Raw genomic sequence first — 16,022 nt, 5'->3', positions numbered from 1 at the left:
AAATCAGAGGAACTGTATGAAATATGTTGTAACAACAAATATAACTGTGATTATGTGCTCTCATTTTGGTCTGCAATCTTGTAAGTATGACTGAAACTTTAAGTGTTTCAGCATTAAACACACTCTGGCTACATTACAATAATAACACAATAGGCCCTATTTTAAGGATCTAAAGCGTACGGTCTGAAGAGCATAGCGCAAGTGCATTTAGAGTGTGGCGGCTGGTGACTCAAAAAATTGGGGAGGACAGGAGGAAAACCAACATGGAATCTTACAACAAATCACATCATACTATATCACCGTCCCCCACCTGATGAAATCAGAGGGATGGGGGGCAATTTTATATGCCAGTAAAACAATTTGCTTTCAAAAAAAAAAAAAAACCCTTGAGTGGTGTAAAGGCTGCTTCTTTAAAGACATTTAGCATATACATAATGTCTCTAAACAAAGAAGAGCTCATTTTAGCCGTGGAGTGGTTCTGAATGTGTCATTTTACCAACAGAGTGAAATTCAGATTTATAGTATTGTTCTATTGTGACAACAGATTTATGTTCTCATCAAAAACAGACAACATATCACATGATTTATATGTGATATGTTGTGTATGTTCTTAGTATACAGAAATATATAAAGTAGCACAAAGCTTATAATGTGATACAGGTACAGATCAGTGCTGAATACTAGAAAGATTGAACACTAAAAACATTCACAGATCTAAAAGTGTAGGTTCACAAAAAGTATTAATGCATGTATCAAATACATGACTTACACACTCATCTTTATGTACGATATACAAAATATAGTCTACAAAGCTGACATGTTAACACTTGTTATTCTAGTTACTTTAAACTTATTACTCAATATACGACTCAGCTTAAACACAAACTGAAGAAAATGTCACAAGCCAGCAGCCAGACCTCCTGCACACTCATTCACTAATCACACAACATCAACAGGTGACTGAACAACCACTTAATTAAAAACTGGATCAATTCCAAATGAATGAATGAGTCCAGACAGCTCACTGTAACTTCAACAAGCAAACTACCCACAACACATTATATGTATATCTCTGCTGCATTCTTGTTAAGGAGATACATTCACACAACAAACACAGAGACATTTAACTAGCAGAGATGAAATTAGCGACCAAAGAGACAGAGAGAGAGAAGCTGTATCTGACTCACGTTATCTGTTGTCTTCTTCTTTCTTTCATGGAGATGAAGTATTCATGTTATAACGTCCATTTGTTGCTGTTGGTCATCTTGTTTGTTAGTTAGCAGAACTTTGTGGCTGCTGCTTAACCAGTCTGATATCATTAGCAACAATGACAAACAAGCTAACTCTCCTGGTTGTTTCTCCAGTTGGTTCTCTCTCCAGCCTCCCCTGCAGCATCGTCCCGCTGCTACACCACGCAGTCCAGATCCATTTTCCTGTTAATTTAACAACAGTCCTTAACAGTCCTTCCATGGATGTATAAAGAGTCCTTCAGGCTGCTACAAGAAGCTAACTGTTGTATTGGCTAAAGCAAGGAGCTATCTACTGCTGCTACACTGCCTTACAGTGGAGAGAATTGAAGATGAAATCTGGAAACTATCATTGGACCAACTCGATGTCAATATTGCATTCTGATTGTTGATTGGTTAGGGAGGACGTCCTCCCTTGGAACGTCATTTTACGTGTCTTGGCCAATCATAGATAAGCATGAAAAAAAATGAAGTACATTAAATTGATGTAAGAGATCCCACCCTGAGGAGGACAGCAGGCGCCTGTCCTCCTCTGTCCCCCACTCCCCCGACTCTCCTCCACTGCCCCCCACCACCACTTCACACATGTTGCTCTTTCTCCTCCTGCCCTGCAGGTGTCGCTGTTGAAGCATTTTAACCAGAATTTCAATAATGGATTTTTTCCAAAGAGAGAAAAATTATTTTATAAATAATACTGGTATTTGGTAATGGTTTATTTCAACCAAATATTCTTTTTTATATTTTGATCTGCCTCTATGGACCAGCCTCCACTGATGCATACTCAACCTGTGCTTCTCCTGTGAGCAATGTTCAAACTAACCTTTACCTGTACAGTAATGACCTCAAACTGACCCTTATACCCACCTGTACTGAACCTGTAAAAGGTCCAACTTCTCCTAAACTAGCCTTAAAGAGAAGGTTCAAGAATTATTCCATACATTATACAATGATATAAGACCATACATTTGATAAAGTTATTAAAGAATATAGCTTGCATTATACTGGGTAGCTACACATAAAGCTGGACTGACCAGTTTTATTACACAAGTCATATTTCTGTCTTCTGAGGACATCTTTATGCTATATCAAATTATTGTCACTACTTACAGACAAGCCATCAGGTGTGTCATCAGAAACCTGCTGTGAGGCAGAGGATCAGTGCACTAGCTGTGAAATCTCCAACAGGTATGCTAACCTCAGTATTTTCACAAATATTCAATTTTACAAACTATTACAGTGATGCAATGATTTCACTTTTCCACAAAATTTGGTGTTTCCTTTTATATTTCATACAGTAACAAGGAGGACCCCAACAAAGGACCAGGGAGCCTGATAGAGAAACGTCTTTAAACGGCACTAAAGAGGCCTGCTCCGGCTGCTGCACCTCCCCCTGCAGAGGATGAGCTTTTCCACAACAGTCTACTTCCTTCTCCTCCTAAATATACAGATTGCATTTACAATTGAAAAATAAGCCTGGAAACAAATTGTTGGAAAACCTGCTTTATGCATAGAACAAACACACACCGCCCATACAGAATGCAAGAAGAAACACACAGGCTCAGCATCTGAAAACAGACACTGACCTACAAAAATGTACATACACAGAGCAAAACACACATACTGCACACACATGAATAGAGATACTGTAGAATTAGAATAAATCTGTATAAAGACTGGATTCAGTCACAAATACATGACTCATGCTTTTCCCATCCAAAGAAGTAATGCCTAGGTCATCTGTGAGATAAAACTAAGCTGTTTGCTAGAGTTCCATGCTGTTTGTGAGAATAGGCTGTAACACTAACACTGCTCACCAAGACTAACTCAATGCATCACTGGGTCAACTACTTATGCATTTGAACTCTGTGTGAAGGCAACAAGAAATCCATATGCTGCTGTGACAAAATGAGCTTTTGGATTTGAGAACTTTACGGCATGTTCTGAGAATCATTCAATTTCCTATGACTACTGTGCACAAGCAACTGAAAAAAAGGATTATTTCGCACGGCAAACTGTTTGACAAGGTCAGTGGGACTTATTTGTTTTGATGACAATGAAAAAATGTAGGTTAGGGAAATATTTATTGAATGGATTTAAAAAAAATACTGTGCAACTAACCTGTGACCCTAATCTCTATGTGCATCCCTGTATTGGTCTAAAAAAAGTGTCAGGCTTATCATACGGTTAAGATAATATATAGATAACATACTGCTACAATTGTCCATAGTTATAATATTTCATTGTTGGTAATTAAACACAATTAATTGATACATCATAGTTAATATGTGTGAAATTAAATTCATATTGTATTTTCGAGGGATAATTTAGAACATTGTTGTCTCAGAATCTAGAACTATTCAGTCAGAATGAGAATCTTCAAGACCAGCAGAAGTCAGGTTTCCATCCAAATAAAGTGCAAATTTTGACGGAATTTCAGAAAATCAATAAATGCTATGATGTAATAGAGCATCAGTGAAAGCTGAAGTGATGGAAAACATGATACAAATTCTGGTGATGGAGAGCATAATGGACAGTGGAAATGGAGGGAACAGTTAACATCACAGCTTCTTGCTTTTTGGAAGCATTTTGATAATAGCCCTGTGTCAGTTATACAGACATGTATTGAACGCTGCCCAGAGACGAAGAAGAGAGCTGACAGTGAAAAACATTTGCCATCTGTCGTCTCTCCAGTGGGGCAGAAGTTTCAGGGACATTTAAGCCACATTGTTCCATTTTTTGCTAAATGTGTTTCCATTACACTTTGTCGCTTTTTTCAATATTGATCAACTTTTCCACCTCAAAGCATACATTTTTTTGTTTTTTTGCAATATTTCACTTTTTTTTCAAATTTCCAGTGTTTCCACTCACGTTTTTTATACAATTTTTTTTTAATTGAAAAAGCACCAAAAAAGGGTGATGTAAACCCATGGAGAAAATCCAGTTATCTTGTGACCTTCACAGTTAAACAGTCTGTTTAGTTACTTTCTGGTTACCAGCAGAGTGAAAAGTGAATCTGAAGTTGGATATTATTGGGGAACATTTGACTACAAAAATGTCTTGTTCATCCTCAACTTCAAAGTAAGAGGCTGCACATGAAAAAGACAAGGACAAAGTGCCTGAACCATTTAAGGTACAGAAGCAGGATATTCTCTTCAGCAAGTTCTCCTACCTGGTTGTGGACTTTAACAGAAAAGGACGTTTTGGCGAGGTTGCTAAGTCAGTTGCAATCAAGATACACAAAGAGCAATCACGCAATGAAATGAGAAATGGAAATGCTAAAGGCCATCAGGACTCTTGATCCAGAAAAGAAAAATGTTGTGAGGTTTGTAGATAATTTCAAGGTCCAGGATCTTTCTTGCCGTGCCTTTGCGATGCTGGACAGGAGCCTCTGGGACCTGATGAAGGACAGACAATGGATGCCATTGACTGTCAATGAAATTTTTCCTGTCATGCAACTATTTGTGGCATTTGAAGCCCTGAAGGGTAATGGCATCCTTCATACAGACATAAAACCTGACAACATTATGCTTGTCAACCACAAAGACCAGCTCTTCAGGGTAAAATTAATTGACTTTGGTTTGGCCCCTCCAGTGTCCAAAGTAAAGGTCGGAATGACAGACCAGAAGTGACCTTGGGCCTCCCCATATGTGAAGCCATCGTTATGTGGGGATGGGATATGTCATGGCATTCCTGTACTTCGGGACCAACCTGGAAAGTGTAACTGGGTCAGTGACAAATAAGGGTTGGCAAGAGGAGAAATTCAAAAATCTTTTTAAAACTTCTTTTGAAAGCATGCATCTCGTTTGTTAAAATGTACATTTTGTATTTGTTTTTATGTCATTTGAAATGACATTTGCAACATTTTTTACAAAAGGTAAGACTGAATGAGCCTGAAAAGTGGTGTGACCACTAAATTTTTTTTATCCACCTAGAGTATATGTAAGTGTACTCGTAAAAATAATTACTTACACTTAAAATCACATTAAAATAGATTTTATTAGGATTATCTCTAAGTTTAAATTTTATGCATTTTTGCAATATTGATCAGGACATATGCTGGAAGCACCTGTTCTCTAAATAATCTGACAAATTGTGTAAAAAAAAAAAAATGTTTAAAAGAAGCATGTTACACTCCAATAGAGGATTACATTTTGTCCCACTTTAATTTCCTATTATCATTTGTATGAAAAATACTGGTTACACCAATTGACACAAACCAGTTAAACCTGACCTGACCATGTAGCTTCTACAGTCAAAGGTCATTGTTTGAAGAATTTGACACTGAAAATCAAGCATGACAGTCAACAAGGTCACCTGAAGTTGGTGTTTTTTATTTTTATTTCAATGTAGAAAAAACATCTGACAACAAGAATCAGGGGAAACTGTCACATTTAGGGTTATTTTCGTATCTGACCAGAATTAACTTGCCTTTCAGATCCTGCTGACAGTCAGTAGATGTTGTTGGGAGGTTTTCTGGTAAGTTGGGGAAATCTACTGCAGATAGATCATAGCACTTGCAGATACTAGGTCTTGCACCGAAACATGACATTTCCAATGGCTTACTCGGATATCCAATAGTGTTCGATGCTAGAGGGTTGACAATTTGAGGTGTCTCATGACTGGTGCATGGAGCTCCTTCAATGAGTGAAGCAGTACTCTCCTTTGCTGCTTGATTTTGTTTTTCATTACCATGTCCCTTTGCCTGATAACATGCAACTATTCTCTACCCTACAAAGAAAGCTGGCCACTTCCACTCTTCTCACTTGTGAAATTGTTTTTTGGTCTCTCAGTTTGTTCTTTTCGCTGACCATTTTCTGTTCTTTTTGCCTTTCTAGTTTCATCTGTATCTTTTGTGTCTTTTGCTTTGCTGCCTTGAGTTTCATTTTAACTTTGCAAGGTTCAGACCTCAGCCTCTCCCTCTCTTTCAGCTCTGAGCTATACTATTTGTTCGTTCTTTCCTTTCTTTGCAGGGGTTGAGGATGGTTGTGGCCTTTCTACAATTGGCTGCTCATATTCATGATCATCAAGGTGATCATGCATGGGCTCAGGATTGTCTAGATGGTGAATTCGCTCAACTGCTGACATGTTCATTGATGGTAGAATTAAGTTGAGAACATCAGCAAGCACACTTTTCTTTCCTCCGTAATTTCTCTGGTAATCTCTCATCTTCTCCTGCTTTTTTTGGAAAGCTCAGGTACTGGAGTATTTTTAGTCTTTTTCTCCTTTTATAACTACGAATAAAATAGAAAAATAAAAACAATTAGCCCATAATGCTTGTGAAAATAGTGAGGTTGAGGTGGTAAAAGGAGGAGATAATCATTTTTACAAGCACTCCAATACTTCAGTGATGAAATGTTACTCATAGATTGAAAATGAATGAAAATGAATCAATTGCATGTAAATTGGCCAACAAGAATTAGCTCTTCCAAATTGCTGGGATTTTTTGTGCCATCACTCACACTTCCAATGTGTTTTCTAGCTAAAGAATGGTACTGTACAGGAATGGTAGTGAATCCAACATGCCAAGAGAGAATGTATGCATTGGCATATCTTTGACAGAGGTATTTATAAAGGGTTTTCCTCTTCCTTACATTCCATCCTCATGCCTGTATGGTTATCATACCAGTGTGTGCTATGAGTGAAGGGGAGAAAGGGTTACCATTCAAAGCTGTTACAATAGAGAAGACTTTCGGCTTAAAACATGTTACCTTTTGTTCATTCTTGATAATGTTAAAGCCTGAGTGTGAAGCTAATTGCTAGAATCATTAATGTCCACAAAAGGTGGCAATATTACAAATGCTGTACTACATGTTGCAGAGTACACATATAATTTACTTACCGGATTTGGTCATGTATCTTGTTGTCAGTGCAACATGGGACAAAAAAGAATTCACCTGTTCAACCTCCTCACCAACAGTCATACCTAATGCCATCGGAAAGACATGATAAAACAGACCGATGTGGGATTTCAGATTTATTTCACAGAGTAAAACCTCCTTGATGCCATTTCAAACCTATCAATGTCTTACTGTTAGTGTTTGCTTCATGTTTAGCCATAGTCAATCTCTGCTGCATGTTGGACAACTAACTTGCTCCTTCCTGATTCCATCCACCCCACTGCACCTGTAGTGCGATGAGAAATCGTATTTGGAAATCTCCATATAACCTGCTTAAATGCTTCTTAAAAATCTTACACTACAATGAAGGACACCATATAAGTTGTGAATTGGGTGTGGCTGTGAGTGAGGCCTGAATCTATGCTTTACATACTTGTGAACTAATTGTGCACATATTGTAACTATTTTGAATATGATAACATTATTTTTTTTCAATACACTCATAACACAAGCAATGAATAGAAGGTAAACCAAAATATAATTTTACCTCACATTTCCTAGGGTGACCCTTGGCATGCATCACAGACAGGAAGGGCTTATTTTTTAGAGCAGCACCAGATTTGGAAAGGACTCTCACACCTTCTGTAGGTAAGGATGGTATTTGCACATGATGTCAGTGCAAATATATTCTATATTATAGGCCATGGCAAGCTCCTTCTGCAGGAAATAGGATATGCAAATATCTCTCCTCTGAACATGTTTAAGGGTTTGATAACATGCCATGACAACAGACAGCCACCTCCACACCCTCTTCATCCAACTTTGACTGAGATTTCTTGGCAGTCTCACTTGCAGCTGTCCATTGTGACTTCCCACATACACAGTTTTTCAAAAACAAGCTAAATTAATAAACATCTCTTCAAAATTAAAATAATGGTATTGTAACCCAACTCAATTATCTACCCAACCCAAATGAGAAGTATTCAGCATTACTGCTGATGGCCAAACTTGTCGCCAAGGACCAACAGTTTCATATAGATTTCCTTTTTTTAAAAAAAAAAAACAAAAAAAAAAAAAACAATGACAAATGATAGTTAAATGAAAGTAATGAAACAATCAATACCCTTTAGTCCGACTGAAGTGATGTATCTCCCTGTTTCCATCAACAGAGATTTTTGCTGTATCCTCAGCACCGGGCTGGGCAGGAGAAATGTTCTATGTTTAGAAGTTTCTCTTTCTCATGGCGACAGTACATCACCTCGAAGAAACTGGGTGTAGACTGTCACCAGATAAACTCCCAGCCTGTTATTAAACAGGGCATAGAGATGTTCAAGTATGTGAATAATTTCATAATCTCGGTAGAACATTATGTGTTGTTACAATTATTCATGACAGTGCGTCAAGTGACAACATTCTTTAACTGCAGAAAATGTTTTATGACTTACACGCCTAAAGCTGCTGCATTTTAACAAATGCATGCTGGGATAAACCTGGTGCAGTGACTTTGAGTGTGAAACATCAATTGTGTATATAGTTTGAAAATCTACAGTCCTTCAGTCCTGGGGCCGGTTGTACCAACAGGGCTTACACCTGGTCTTAAGCTAAGGCATTTGTAACTTGTGACTGACTTGCTGGCTTCCTGCTCTCCTGCTTGCCTTGATGGAGCCCAGTGGCAGAATCTGCAAATTGTTCCACTGCTGCTTCAGTGTCAAACAGGCAGTGATTTCCTTCCTGTTGTCAGTCTCAACCCCTTTACATGCTAATCTGGCCTTGATGACAATTTATTCTTGTCTTTGTTAAACAATGTTAATTGCTTGAATTTTTTTTAATCTCTCTAAAGAAAGCAAACAAAACCAACTGGCCAACAGAAAATGATGAATGAATGAAAATGAAAGTTAAGAAATTGCATATAACAGGCCAAGTAATTATATCAGTGAAGGCCTAGCTGTCTTCCTGTTTGTTTAATCAAAAAAAAAAAAAAAACATCCCTTCTTAACATCCTAGTCTGGCACTAAAAAAAAAAAAAAAAAAAAAAAAAAAAAAAAAAAAAAGGTACAGTAACGACACTTGCGTTAATTAAAATCCATCCTCACAGTCTTCATCACTAAGAGTACATGCAGCTGGTGAAACGGAGCATCCCCTGGCTTGTTCTTGTCTTCCTGCTCGTCTTGTTATCAGCTCTGTTCCTCAACACACACACACACAACCTCATTAATAACTTTTAGCCTAGTTCTGTTCCTGTTCGTTATTGAAAAAAATCTTCATCTGCATGTGTGTGCTCTCTGATGCTCTACTGACAGAGTACATGTGGTTGTTAAAACGCTGGAGTATCTCCTGGCTTGGGACAAGATCCTTTCAGCGTATGCCTTGTCTTTTCAGTCCATATTTTATGTGTAGAGAGTTTCTTTGCGCAAATACTCTTTTTGATTTTTTTCCATCTTTCGCCCACTTTAGTTGTTGGCATAACTCCGTCAATCAAGCGGTTTTCATTTGAAATGCCTCACCCACTGACTGTCACCTGTGTGTATGGGGGAAAGGGAGGGGTGGAGGGAGCAGGGTTGTGGATGAATCTTGCAAAAGGACAAACTATCGTGTGTTTAAATAACATATCGAAAACATCTGCTAAGGATTTTTTTAAAAGATTTTTTAAGGCATTTTCGCTTTATTAGACAGGTATAGTGGAGAGAGACAGGAAGGATGGATATAGAGACAGGATGAGCAAGTAGTCTGAGTCAGAATCGAACCCAGGCCGCTGTGGCAAAGACTCAGCCTAACATTACGTGGTGCATGCACTAAACAGTGACCCACTGGGCACACTTATGGATTTTAATGTCAGCTAGTATATGCGTGGTTTTGACAGCTGGCAGTGATATTTGCCAACCTGGATGGAGCTCAGTCAAACTTGCTTTAATGTTAGACATATAGCCCAAATAAGCAACTACACTTTAGTAACCCAAAAAACTGTAACCCGCGACTACCAGTATTTAGCTGATTCTGTCAAAAATAACTGTTTTTTGTGCTAATTTTGTTAAGAGTACTTATGTGGGGGAAGAGAAAGTTATGTAGATACTTAAACAGGGCATTCATGTCAAGTGTTTGGCATGTCAAAGTTAGCATTAGCTAACATTGTCTTATCAAATATAATTTATGTAGCTAATTTACTTTCTTTTCTTTACACTTTTTAACACTAGTAGTGGCTAATGTTAACCTTGCTGATTTGATGTGGAGGTGAGATAACATTAACTTAAGCATGGTGCCAGCTTACATTAAGCTAAATATTTACAAAGGCTCATTAGGCATTTAGCTTACACTTCACTTGGCTAACTTAGCCAGTGTAGCTAACAAATAAAAAAGGAGTACTAGCTATAGAATCAAAATTAATTTGTGAGATTATCATTTGGCTTTAATTATTTCATGTGTTGGCTAGTCACTTAGTTAACATAGTTCGATGTATCATTAGCTAGTTCAGTGGTAACCGAAGCTGAAAAAATGTCAAAACTTCAGGCTAACTGCTAATTAAGTCAGTAGTTTGCTATGAAGATTCTTGTTTAACACAGGGTTTATGCAATTCATGAAATGATGATTTTATATCTTTATCATTTGCATTTGAAATTAGGCCTATACACAATCTAACATTAAGTTATTTATGTAAACAAAGTCCTGGGACCAGTGTTGAGTCCAACAGAAGATTTTTTATATTTTTTGTATGTTGGGTATAGTTCTCAACTGGAACATGTGTTGTGCTAAAATTGTTCCTCTCCTCGATAGTGTCCTGTTGCCCTTAGCAGCTACCCTGCAGTTGGAGTAAGAGTTTAGGTTAAATTATGAGCAGGCATCATAAAGTTTCAACTGTCTGGATTTGTCTAAAATTGAGTGGATGCTAAGCATCACAGAAGATGAACAGTTGCAGTTGGAACTAAAGGTTGGGTTCAGGTTAAGGTGAGGGGAAAAAGACATCGCCACATCGGCTGTCCCTGCTGTCACGTTTTTTTCTCTGAAGGTGACTTCAGGAAATAAACAAAAATGTGCCGATGATGCTAATGTGGAGGATTTGTGGGACATGGAGCTTTAAGAGGTAATTATTTATGTATATTTATGTAACAATATGTTATTGTTCTTGGTTGTGTGGGGTTCTCCTAAAATTTGATGTTAAAAACATATTAACAGTTTGGTCAGCTATTGCAGATGTTTTTCAGGGCATCAACATACATGTATCCGCCTTATCAAGACCTAATTCTAACATGCATTTTCTAATTGGGAAAACGAAATACATACACACAATACACTCAAATTTGGTCTTATGATGACTGTATTCTTAGAACATGTTAAGTTTTTGTTCAGTGTATGGCATACTATATGTGAAAGTATAGTAAAAATCTGATCTCTCCTCGTCTCAAGTCATTCCACATTGTGCTTATTAGGTTTACAGCGGCTTGTCTTTTTTATAGCAAATATAGCTTCCATCAGGATCATAATGTAATGCTTAGAAATAAATGCATATCTATACGAGTTAGTAGTGTCCACCATGCTGATCGACCTAATTATTCATTTGACAGACAGTTTTAGCAAGTGGAGAGACAGTAAAACCAAAATTTGAACAGTTTTAACAATTTTTGTTTGCTTTGTAATTTATGCTTCATAAAACATGCCATAAACACCATCCTTACAGATGTACATACACATGAAAATATACTTCATAACATTTTAGAAATATTTCACCAAAATAACCAAATAATATCTAGTCAGTATCTCCCCAAACTCATTTATAAAATGAATTATTGATAATGATGGTAATAAGATAAAATATGAATTTGGTTTGTCATTTTCTTCCCAAAACACCATTTCTAACAAGTTTTTTTTTTAAAAAAAATTTTCACAAAGTGCCTGAAGTGCCTGAAGGAATTCAGCTGAGCCTGTCTGAAGAACACGGCAGACTACTCAGGTTTTAATCATGAGAAGTGGCCCCCCAGAATTTCAAAGGAACATGTTCATCATGCAAGACTTGGAAAAAGGCTAAGACAAAAGCTGCAGGGAGACAACTTGAAAATTAGTACAGAGCTTTGTTTGCTATATTATGATGCTGTTCAGTTTATTGTCATTGACCCTATGCACAATCTTCTCCTTGGAAAAGCAAAGCATGTCTTCAAAGTCTGGAGGGAACTGAACATTCTGTCAAGCATGAAATAGATAATATCGAAGTACCACAAGACACAGGTAGGGTACCCAGCCTCTGGCTTCAGTGGGTTCACAGCTGAACAGTGGTAGAATTGGGCAATTGTTTTTTCATTGTTTTGTTTAAAGAGCCTGATAGATGTGCAACACTGTGATATGTGGTACAGTTTTGTAAGAGCTTGCACACTTCTTTGTTCAATTGTTATTTCAGAGGCCAAAAATATTGAGGCAGAGCAGTACCTGAAATCTTTCCTTCAGAAATTTGAAATATTTTTTGGTCCATAGAATTGTACACCAAACATGCAACGGCATCTCCACCTAAAACACTGCATTCTTTATTATGGACCAGTGTACAGCTTTTGGTATTTTTACTTTGAGTGTTACAGTTGCATGCTGGGAACAAACCAAAACAACAACAAGAACACTGATGTACAACTTATGAGGCAATTTCAAACAGGCCAGCTGCTATACAACATTACTTGGCCTTCGGACTGTGGACCTTTCTTCAATGACATACTATTTTAACATACTATTTAACACTTGGAAAGGGAACTATGTCAGATTCATCTTGTATAACACTATATGATCAGGTTTCCACAGGTACACACTCACTGGAAAACGCAGTTGATGTAGAGCACCTTTTCGAAAAGTAGTTGTTTTGAAATTCTGTTGATGGATGCAGGACTGAAATATCAGCTTTTAGCTATAGCTGCAAAATAGTGTTCAGTTTGTTCCAGCATTGATGAACCTGTCACAGATCTGCAGGCAGATTTAAGGTTTGGTATCATGAAGAAAATGTACGTATTCAGTTTATCATCATGAATAGGTACACACAAACATATCATTGCAGGGGTGAAATGGTGCGAACTACATCCTGAGAGATGTCACTACAGGACTCCTGTCCAAGGGCCTCATTTATAAAACTGTGCTGAGGGTTTATAACAGTGCGCACACAAACCTACACCTACACCGGTTTCCCTTCATAAATCACATTCAACTTGGAAATTTGGCACATGTGAGAGAGCATCTTGTCCCACCATAGCTGTCAAGTATGTGCGGAGCAGATGGACCCAAATGCAGAGACCCGGCAGGCACAAGGAACTGAAGAATACATTTATTGACTGAATTAGGAACAACAAACAGGAGTGTAGGTAGGCAACTAAAATGAACAAATGATTCAACAAGACTCAACTGAAAACCAGACCTTAAATACAAAACTAATCAAGACGAGGAACAGGTGACAAGACACAGGGCAGGCTGGGAGCTGATAGGCTGAGAAGACACTGGGAGCAGGGCAGGTCCAATGAGACTGATAGAGGGCACTTGTGAAGGTGACAGCAGACTGGGGAAGAACACTGAGACAACAACAGGGCTAACGAGGATGATGCAGGGCAGGTGTGGAGGGAAAAATGGGCTGGGGAGGAGTGCATGAACACGGGAGAAAAACAGCAAACGGAAAACCAAAACAATTAGGCTCAAGAACGCCTCAAATACCAGCAGGCCCAATGCAAACAAAACACACTGCTACTGAGGGGTGTACTACGAAGCAAGTTCAACATACCCAATCGTTCTTTGTGTGAGCTGGCTCAACAAACCCTAAACTCACAATCAGAGATAAGTGGTATCACGACGGTGGATATGAACTTTCTTTGTTAACCCAGGCTTTCTGCTGCAGGCTCTGTGCGCCTTCCCATAAAAGGGGGTGTTTGGCGTGTCATTTGACTCTTTTTCTGCACAAAATGGACTGATCGCGTGCCACCTGCGTCAGTCAGGAGGAACAGGTCATTATAACAGCAAAAAGCAACGCTGTTGATGCAAATAAGGTGAGAGAGAAATGCTGCTAGAAAATTGCTGATCATGTAAATTCATTAATTAAAAAATGAATTTGTAATTAGTTAACATTTATTTTACCACTCAATGCACTCTCAATGCCTCCCACATCCAGAGCTCTTAAACTTTAAACTTGATGCTGCAGATTTAAACATACTCAAGAAGTCTGACTCTGTCCCATAAAGAAGAATAAATGGAAATCACTTTAGGTTTTGGCCAAATCAAAGTGAAATTAATATTATAGATTGAATATTTTCTGTGATAAATACCAATAGACTAATCAATTTTATTTTTTTATTTATTTGTTCAAAGTATTTATTCATTTTTTTAAGTTTTGAAAACCCTGGCTTTAGGCTCAACATTGCCAAGGGATACAGGATGGAAGGCCATTGTAAGACGGGGGAGGAGGGGGTCAAAACTGACAGTCCATTGGCCATGACAAAGCAAAGGTAGCCTGGAAGACAGTGCTCAGATGGGTGACCAGAGCGCAGGAAAAAAGATGAGTGAGACAGAGAAAGGGTAAATACAGACGGGTGAGACAGAGAAAGGGAGAGAAAAATAAAGAAGAAATGGTGCTCGCCAAAAAAAGAAAAGTGGACAGCAGCTCACCATGTTCATTCAGAACCCATTTCTCATCACAGATGTCAGGGGATTCTCAAAGGAAGTCACACAGCACTTTAAATGGGTAAATGCTATGCCTCTCCAGATGCAATTGGTTGATCTCTAAGCAGATGTGGCCTTGAAAGAGTACTTTGTAAGAACTGACCCTTCCACTTTCTAGCTCCAAATGGTCCCTGAGACAGCTTTCCCAGGTCTGAGGAAAGTAGCACAATACATCTTGACCATGTTTGGCTCCACACACAACTGTGAGGCAGCTTTCTCCACAATGAACATAATCAAAACTAAATATCATTCCACGCTCACCAATGAGCACCTCCACATGTGTATGAGAATGGCCCTGACTCCATTCAAGCCCAGGTTTAAAATCCTGGCAGGACAAGTTAGAGCTCAATTTTGTCACTGAGCAAAAAAAGTGGGGGAGTTGAATCTAAGAGGGGAAGAAAGTGAGCTTTTTAAACTGTTCAGTTGTTCAAATGTATTATCTGTAAAAATGGTTGAGACTGTTGAGTCAAGATGTGAAACAGAAAAGGGGAAATTCAAGCTTTTCCTCCCTTTATTTTATTTTTCAGAAGTTAAGCACTTTATTTGAACATTTTATTTATTTTCTCTTATTTTCAAATGCAGCCCTATTTTATTTAATAAATGAGATTATTATTATTACATTAAACATGTCAGCAGTCATACATATATGTTCAGTTTTATGTTACGTGACAATAAATATTGTCAAAAAGTTTTTGAACTTTGTACTGAATTCATTTGATTTGACAGTCAGGTACTGATTACATGCAGATGTTGATACAACTACTAGGCTACTTAAATATATATCACACTAAAAAGTTAGACATTATGATCTTCCGGACCTTTGCTTCAAGAAATTTTCTCTAACTGGACCTCTTTAAATTTTAGTTGAATACCCCTGGTCTAGGAGGTCTGGAAGGTTGTTGGCTGGTTCACTGGGCAGTGGAAACACAGAGAGCTGGGCCACTGGATGCATAGCCGACTTCTCCACCTGTGATGCTGCAAACTGGAAGCGTAGCCACAGGGGATGCTGCAGAGTCTGGAGGTGAAGCCACTGGGGATCCAGAAAATGGAGAGTTGACCTCCTTGGGAAAGCTGGAATCAGGTGAACCTGGCAGCCAAAGGAAACAGCTCAATAGGAACACAAGGACCAGGGACTCCATAACTTCAGGCAGACAGAGACAGTACAGTTGCAACTCAGGAACAGGGGACTGGTGCAGCTCAGGAACAGGGGACTGGTGCAGCTCAGAAGCAGTGGACTGGTGCAGCTGAGCTGAAAGCTGGGAACCAGGGGCTG

The sequence above is a fragment of the Thunnus albacares genome, chromosome 18 (genome assembly GCF_914725855.1).
Source record: "Thunnus albacares chromosome 18, fThuAlb1.1, whole genome shotgun sequence".
Taxonomy (NCBI): domain Eukaryota; kingdom Metazoa; phylum Chordata; class Actinopteri; order Scombriformes; family Scombridae; genus Thunnus; species Thunnus albacares.
The sequence above is the reverse complement of the archived record's forward strand: the minus strand, read 5'-3'. Positions refer to the sequence as shown.